Raw genomic sequence first — 9254 nt, 5'->3', positions numbered from 1 at the left:
AGGGTCTTATACTGAGTCAGGCTTTGCCATGATGGTATCTGCTTTTTGTCCAGGGGAAACACATTCATTCCCCTACCCATTCATTTATTTATTCATTTATCCATTCATATTTCCCAAGGAGAATTAAGTTATAAGTCTCCAGACTTTCTTAGGGAAGACTTTTTTGATTGACTCATCTTTATATAAATCTTTTAATATGACATACTTTACCAACAAGGACAAATGAGAAACAGGTAAGTATGCAACAAATTCATGTGATCAATGACAAAATATTTTAATTATTTTTAATAAAAATAAAACAAATCCAAGAAAGATAAAAAGCCCAAAAGAATCATCTGTAACTATATGATTCAAAGGTAATCAACAGGAGAGTCACGTTTATTATTAGTTTCTGAATGTTTGCTGTTGTTGCTATTGTTGTTTAGTCACTAAGTCGTATCTGATTCTTTGTGGCCCCATGGACTGCAGCACACCAGACATCCCTATCTTTCAGTATCTCCTGGAGCTTGCTCAAGCTCATGTCCATTGAGTGGGTGATACCATCCAACCATCTCATCCTTTGTTGTTCCTTCTCCTCCTGCCTTCACTCTTTCCCAGCATCAGGGTCTTTTCCAGTGAGTCAGTTCTTCGCATCAGGTGGCCAAAGTATTGGAGCTTCAGCCTCAGCATCAGTCTTTCCAATGAATATTCAAGGTTGATTTCCTTTAAGATTGAGTGGTTTGATCTCCTTGAAGTCCAAGGGACCCTGAAGAGTCTTCTCCAGCATCACAGTTCAAAGGCATCATTCTTCGACACTCAGCTTTCTTTATGTTCCAACTCTGAATCTTCATCTTCAACATAATCCTGAATAATAGCTGCCAAAGAATCACTTCCAAAGGCCTTCAGGATACAATTGAAGTATTATCATTCAGGATACAATTGAAGTATTATCAGATACAATTGAACAACCTTTAAACTGGCAGTTTATACAGAATGAATGATAACCACTGGGATGCAACAACGGTGAATACCTGGACAGTGTTAGAGAAAGGGGCGGGGGGGGTGGAGGGAGAAGAGAGAGGGAAAGGAAATAAGGTAAGATCAGGGAGAAGTGGAGAGGAAACAAAAGGAAGAAAATATCCACAAAAGAATGAAAATGACTGCTGATTTATAAAAGCAAAGGAAACAATATAGAAGAAGGAGAGGCAAGGAACCAGCATCAGAGCAAATCCTTTCATAATCAGGGTTCTTTTAAAGGTTGCAAGTGATAAAAACTCGACGTGAAGTAGGATACACGAAAAGCGAAAGATTATTTAGACACACACTTGTGTGTTTCTAGCAACCAATGAGAAGATTAAACAAACAAATCCATGCAGAGTTAAGCTGTGCCTCCCAAGCAGTGGGAACCAGGGACTCAAACCCACTAGGATTCTTTTAGCACATCTCTTATCCTTCTTTTTCTCAGTGTATCCTATCCCACTGCAGACTCTCTGATACCATGTAATAGAAAACACAGCCGCCCCAAATTGGCGGGCTTCCTATCCCAAGTCTCCCACAACCTGAGAGAAATTCACTCTTTTTTTTCTCCATTCCAGTTAGGAAAATCCCAGGAATTAATTTTTGAGTTTCCCATTTTGGATAATTTGTACACACCTGAACCAATCAGCTGTGGTGAGATGGATGATATTAGCTAAGAACGAGGTGACTCCTTCTAGAACCATGTAGCTAGAGTGGGAGGAAAGGCAACTCCCAAGAGCGTGCATGCTAAGTCACTCAGTAGTATCCAACTCTTAGACCCATTGGGCTGTAGCCACCAGGCTCCTCTGTCCATGGGATTTGTCAGGCAAGAACACTGGAGTGGGTTGCCATTTTCTTCTCCAGGGGGTCTTCCAGGTCCAGGGATTGGACTCGCACCTTGTATGTCTCCTGCACGGCAGGCAGATTTTTTATCTGCTGAGCCATGCTTTTGTGCTAAGTTGCTTCAGTCGTGTCTGACTCTGTGTGACCCTAAGGACTGCAGCTTGCCAGACTTTTCTGTCCATGGGATTCTCTAGGCAAGAATACTAGAGTATGTTGCCATGGCCCTCCTTCAGGGGGTCTTCTGGACCCAGGGACCAAACCCACATCTCTTAGGTCTTTTGTATTGACAGGTGGGTTTTCTACCACTAGCGCCACCTGCGGCATCAGGGAAGCCAATTTCCAAGAGTGGGGTTATTTCCAGAAGGCTCTGGACAAGCTAGAGATGCTACTGTTCTCAGAGCATCGAGATTTCAAACCATTTGTAAGCAGTGTGAAAGATAAGAGCAGATCACAGTAGCTTCTTGTTTCCCAAGAAAGTGTAAAACAAGCAGGCTCGTCCATGGTTCATCCCACCAGTGTCTGATTTGGGGGCTCCATTCAATGCCTGACAGTAGCCTCCACAATGCTGGCATAGTTTCAAGAAATATTGAGCACCCAGAAAGATGGGTCTCTCCAAGGCCAATGTAAGGGTTTTCTTTTCTTTTCTTTTTTTTTTTGTAGCTGATTAACAACGTTGTGATAGTTTCGGGTGGGCAGCAAGGGGACACAGCCATACATACACATGTATCCATCCTGCCCCAAACTCCACTCCTATCCAGGCTGCCATATAACTTGGCGCAGAGTTCCCTGTGCTATACAGTAGGTCCTCATTAATTACTGCTATACACACAGTCATGTATATATGTCATCCCAAGCTCCCAATTCATCCCACTCCACATTTCCCCTCAACAAATGGGCAAGAAGATCGAAATAGACACAGCACCAAAGAAGACATACAGATAGCCAAGAGGCACATGGAAAGATGCTCAATCATCAAGACATGTAAGTCAAACCTACAACCAGGTATCACCTCACACCAGGCAGAATGGCCATCATGAAAAATTCCACAAATGATAAATGCTGGAGAGGATGTGGAGAAGAGAGAATCCTCTTACGCTGTTGGTGGGAATGTAAATTGATACAGCCACTATGGAGAACAGTATGGAGTTTCCTTAAAAAGCTAAAAATTTGAGCTACCATATGTGTTTTCTTGTTCAAGAGCTTTGCACAACGCTCAAAACTTTTGAAACGGATCCCCTATTATTATAGTTCATGAGTGAGCCAGACCAGTAGAGGGCATCAGTGAGGCATGGAGGGTTGGGGGAGGGGCACCACGGTTGCTTGGTAACTCCCTGGTGTTGAACTTAAGCCGAAGCCCCAGGGACTGAGTCATGAAGACATGGGAGAAGGGGTAGGGAGTCAGGGTAACTTGGGAGAGGAAGGGAACCAGCCTGTGAGTCAGGTCTTCACTGGGAAACAAGAAGCCCTGGCTTTTGGTGGCATGACTCCAGGAGTACTTCATCTATCCTCAGAAAATGCCACGTGCCCTGGTTTTGTTTTTTCGTTTCTTCTTCCTTTTTTCTCCATCTCAGACTAGGCTTTTGTTTCCCCCTTCATTTATCTGGTATTCTTTGAGTGACAAAAGTAAGAGTTTGCTTCAAGGACATTCCAACGGTCTTTATTATCCAACTTAAAAAAAAAAAAAAACAGGCAATCACTGTAGTCCATCTGTCCTGCTGAATTATAAACTCCAGGAGAGCCAGGGATTTGTTTGATATCATCTGTACTACTCTCTCTTCTACCTTCCAGGTTCTTGGTAAAGTGTGGCCAGGAAGGCTCTGCAAATATTTGTTCAAATGAATCAACATATAATCATATAATGCTTCGACTTGGTAACAATGTCTACAATTAAAGGAGACTTATAGCACATTCTCTACAGAAGATTTTTCTAGTTCAGCCTTTCTGTTTTTAAATCTTATTCAATTCACTTCAGCCAATGTTTATTGAGGGACTTAAACTCTATACAAATCATTGTACTAGACACCCACAGCATAGGTTTAGTGAAATTATCGCTTACTGCTCCAAAAGGACGGATGCTCATAAAGAAATGTTAGACTGCTAGAGAAATAAGGAGCAGGCAGACTAAAATGCAACCACTCTTTGCTGTCAGGATGTGGGGGATGAAGCTGACTACCCCAAGCTGGCTACAGATTCCAGCCCCCTTCAGTGACTCTTATATCAGGAAACCCAACAGGCTAAACCCAGCATTTTGTTGCTGCTGTTGCTGTTTTAAGAACAAGCTGGTGAGTCAGAGGGGCCAAATTTTTTTTTTTCCTCCAGAGTGTTCTCCAGAGAAGGGCATGGAGAGTTACTCCATATGAAGAGTTGCAATTATTGTGGAGCCACTGAATTGTATTAACTAGATTATTCAGGAACCGTTTTGCAGACCACTTCAAACTCTGACGCACTTAATTGCACATTTGGACAGTTAACAGCACAGTCTAGTTTTGTTTTCCTTATGTCATTCCCTTTTGGAGAGTTGAAACGTTCTTTTTTCATTTGGCCAAAGCCAGTTTTGTTTTGTTTTTTCAGCTCAATGTCTGTGCATTGCCAAAGAGGGAGTGCTTTCCCTTCTCTCCAGACAGGAGGCTCCCAACATTGAAAACATTTCAGGAAAAAAGTAACAAAGGCAATTCAAACAAGAAGTCTAAATATCCCAGGCCATCCAGCTCCAGAAATGACATAAGATTGAATTTTTGCCTCTTTGCATCCTGGAAATAAATGAGTATGACACAGCTATGACATTAAGAGGAAAGATAGAATATTCAATAGACCTATCACAGACCTTTCATCACCCTGATGGATGTGGGACCTAGGGAACAGCCAACAGAATGGTAAGTCTGACCACTTCTCACTTTGACCAAGTCAAAGATGTGGTCACCATGATAATACTCAAAGTGCATTTTTATTCCCGTTTCCTGCAAATAGAAGCCACTATGTGTCTTTCCTTATTGTTTCTCCAAACATATCCTCTATCTACAATATTCTTAAATAGGAAAGCTTTAGCATCTTTGGTCACAGGTTAGTATAGAAAATAATTTTGAAATGTGGCTAATTACATTAAAATCAGTTCTACTGATGAACTTTTTTCTTTTTTTTTTTTTTTGCTAATCGTGTGCTAATAACCATTTAAAATTAGATATAAAATAGCCCATCAAAAAAATGGAGTAAAACTTAATAACATGATGGCTGTATATAGTTCACAGTTCAGTGTTTCCAATCAAAATAGTTTTAAGATCCAAAATCTTAATTTATGCTTCTTACTTTGTACAATGCCTGGCTTTGTTGGCATTTGCTTGCCTGGATTTTATTTTTATCAACTCCTCATCATCTGAATAGTTATTTACGTTTCAAATTTGATCATAAAAGAAATTATTTGAAATATGGCAGTGAATCATTTAACAGAACAGGCCTTTCACATACTTGAGGGAAGATTGTTATGTGTTTGGCTCTGGTTATCAAATCAAAGCAGGTTACGTGCTAAGTTGCTTTAGTCATGTCCAACTCTTTGCGACCCTATGGATGGCAGCCTGCCAGACTCACTGGCCGTGGGATTTCCCAGACAAGAATACTGAAGTGACTTGCCATTTCCTTCTCCAGGGGATATTCCCGACCCAGGGATCAAACCCAAGTCTCCTGTGTTTCCTGCATTGCAGGTAGATTCTTTAGTACTGAGCAACCATGGAGGCCCCCAAAACAGGATATAGCTCTAACCAATACAATAATGATTATATCTCATCCTAATTTTGAGACCCAGGAATACAATCATCTCTCATAGAAACTTATAATAATTTTTCTCAGTACTTACTTTTTGTTAGTTTGGCTAACAAATGAAGTGTGCTTAATTTAGCCCTCAGTTCAGTTCAGTCACTCAGTCATGTCTGATTCTTTGTGACCCCATGAATCGCAGCACGCCAGGCCTCCCTGTCCATCACCAACTCCTGGAGTTCACTCAGACTCACGTCCATCGAGTCAGTGATGCCATCCAGCCATCTCATCCTCTGTCATCCCCTTCTCTTCCTGCCCCCAATCCCTCCCAGCATCAGAGTCTTTTCCAGTGAGTCAACTCTTCACATGAGGTGGCCAAAGTACTGGAGTTTCAGCTTTAGCATCATTCCTTCCAAAGAAATTCCATGGCTGATCTCCTTCAGAATGGACTGGTTGGGTTCCTTGCAGTCCAAGGGACTCTCAAGAGTCTTTTCCAACACCACAGTTCAAAAGCATCAATTCTTCGGCGCTCAGCTTTCTTCACAGTCCAACTCTCACATCCATACATGACCACAGGAAAAACCATAGCCTTGACTAGACGGACCTTTGTTGGCAAAGTAATGTCTCTGCTTTTCAATATGCTATCTAGGTTGGTCATAACTTTTCTTCCAAGGAGTAAGTGTCTTTTAATTTCATGGCTGCAATCACCATCTGCAATGATTTTGGAGCCCCCAAAAAATAAAGTCTGACACTGTTTCCACTGTTTCCCCATCTATTTCCCATGAAGTGATGGGACCAGATCCCATGATCTTCGTTTTCTGAATGTTGAAATTTAGCCCTAAACTCAGCAAAAACAGCTGATTCATAGCCTTTGTAGGCAACATTAAAGATTTCTGATCCATATACAGCAAACAATAAAAGAACGCAATCATCTTGTGACTTTGCTTACTCATGGATTTGGTGTTTCTCTAGCATTCACCAGTGATCATGACTATTTCCTGGACAGAACAAAATGCCAATAACTTGGATGCAGCAACTTCACAGGAACATATGAAAGACATGCAACATGGAAAACTTATGGAAGAGCCAAGGCCCAGTGAGAACACATGCTAAAATATGGTAAATATGGAATATGATAAAAACTGAAATCTGTGAATAGTAATAAATCTAGTATGTTTTGACAGCTTACCATTTTCTATCTTCTCAACAATCCTTTAAGTCTTATTATCCTTATTTTATAGACAAGGTAACTGAAAAATAGAGTTTGTGTAACTTTCTTAATATTTTATAGCTAGAAGGAGATGCAGGGCTTCCCAGGTGGCAGTGGTAAAGAATCTGCCCATCGATGCAGGAGATGTTAGTTTTGATCCCTGGGTCAGGAAGAGCTCTTGGAGAAGGAAATGACAACCCACTCCAGTATTCTTGCCTGGAAAATTCCATGGACAGGGGGGCTTGTGGGCTGCAGTCCATGGGGTCACAGAGTTGGACACAACTGAGCACACAGGCACACACACTCCCACATTAGTGGATGAAGCTGGGACTTACACCCGCAGCCTGCCTCCAGAAGCCAGGCTCTTAACCATTGCGTTACACTGATGAAGAGTCTACCCCAAAATGAAGCTGTACACATGTTGCTTTCCACGGAATTTGATGTTCTCTAATCCAGCTGCCTCAGGTGACCTCCAAAATTCCCTACAAGACTTGAAAATGATTATACTGGTATGACTGGGGTATGTGTAGAAATAATATAATATTTTAAAAATTCTTTGTTTGTGATATTTCTTGTTGCTTGCTTTTCACCTCTTGCTTTTATCTGGCTTTATTTTTATGAAATGCCTGTGCCGGTGGCCTATTTAATTAGTGAAAGAGTGACATGCTTTCATGATTATTGCAGTAGTCATAGTCTCTTTTATGCTGTACAGGTGTGTAATCAATGCACCTTTTAAATTCTGTGGAGTGTGGTCCTCCTTCTAATTGCAGTAAATTGGTCGCACTAATCACTTTGAGTTGTTGGCCAACATAGTTATAGATTTCTACCAGGTGTTCTACCGGAAGATAATTGCTTAACAGTACAGAATATTTCAACAGTGCTGAATGTAAAACAAATGCAAGGGTAATTCCAAAAGCTGGCTTCCTAATTCATTAATTCATTTATTCATTCACTCACTTTAGAAAAATGCATTATTGTGCATTCTGTGTGTGCCAGCCATTGAACTAAAGATCAGGAAAACAAAAGGCATAATATTCACTCCCTTCCCTGCCTTCAAGAATCTCAGAATTTAATGGAAAGTATAATGAAATAAAGTATTATATGACCCATGAGAAAACAGGGATATGTGAAAATTTCCACAAGAGCCCAAAGGAGTGAATGACGGACTCTGCTTTGGAATTATAAACTCAAAGTCAAAAAGGAGACAATGACACTTGAGCTAAGTCTTGAATAACACGCAGGAATTTGCCAGTTGTTTCTGTTGCAGGTCCCGGAAACATCGGTACATTTTATATGGTTGACACAGTGCAGAGCAGGGGAAGGGCTGGAGAGGAGGCTGTGTGGTAGAGTGGATTTATATTGTGAAGGATCTTCTGTCTTAGGAGAAGGAAAACTCTTGTTCTTAGGAACAATGAAGAAACACAAAAAAGTTTTAATGAGATAAAATATGTAGTGCACGGCTTCATAATTTTCTGAGTACAAGTCTGTCTCCCTCAGTTGACTTGTCACAAGAGCCTTCCCATCATAGGTGCTCCATATAGTCAAGTGAATCCTGAGTGGTTGGATTAATAAATTGATGGGGATTTTTTAAAAGATAACTTGGTCAGCCATGCAAGACATAGCTTTGATTAGGGTCAGAGAGAAGCCAAGGAGATCTTTCAGAAAACTCGTGTTTCTGCAGCTGTGACATAATGAGAGACTGAACAAAGCCATGATGATAAGAAACATGCCAAGCTACCATTGTAGTGAAATGGGCCACCAGCCATTCTGATGAATGACCTTGTGATAGCCTATGAACAGGCATGAGGACACATTTCAGGCCTGGAAAAATATCGTGCCAATCACCAAGCTTGGAGGCACTCACTTATTCTGCCACCACCTCCTTAATATCCCATAGTTTTGTTTGGGGCCAACGCTGGCAAACTCTTCATAAGTAAGTGATGCTAACAGGTCTTCCATGAACTTAAAACTATTTCCCTGGTAACCCACATTTTCAGCAAACACTTTAGGTTATAATCACATTGCTTTAATATGAAGTCTATCTGAGCAGTCAAAAACTCAAACTATGTCTTTTCCTGGTCTAACAACAGCGACTTCCAGCATCAGCAAGATTCTGCAGCGTCAGTTGAAACACTAATACTAAGCCAAAAGGCTTATAAATAAGAGAGGGGCTGAGATTTGACAACACATGGAGAATGTGGAGAGAAAATATAGTGAGGGCTTGGCGCACATTTAAGTACCATGCTTTATAGCCAGAGCAGGAACCTGGATGGCCCAAAGAGCTAAGGGATAAACAAAACTATTGCAAAGAAAGTGCTTTGAGAATGTAATAGACCAATAGTAAAAACCATTACAGAAGGGAAACTACCCTTTTACTACAATACTATTAGCACTATCTATTTATACAGATGGATAGAAATTGTTCTTCACCTGATTCTTGGAGACACCTTTTGAAACA

General features: G+C 40.9%; 1 long non-coding RNA gene across 1 annotated transcript; it reads left to right on the top strand.

The window, feature by feature from the left end:
• Positions 1-3178: 3178 nt before the first annotated feature.
• Positions 3179-6774, top strand: LOC147359186 (uncharacterized). Its single transcript, XR_015140185.1, has 2 exons — positions 3179-4712; positions 6559-6774. It is a non-coding gene; the product is annotated as an uncharacterized LOC147359186 (long non-coding RNA).
• Positions 6775-9254: the final 2480 nt, after the last annotated feature.

Source organism: Bos grunniens, chromosome 14 (assembly GCF_055505025.1).
Source record: "Bos grunniens cultivar Pamir isolate PY7600 chromosome 14, Bosgru_T2T1.0, whole genome shotgun sequence".
In the NCBI taxonomy this organism is placed as follows: domain Eukaryota; kingdom Metazoa; phylum Chordata; class Mammalia; order Artiodactyla; family Bovidae; genus Bos; species Bos grunniens.
This window is presented reverse-complemented; position numbering and strand designations above follow the sequence as displayed.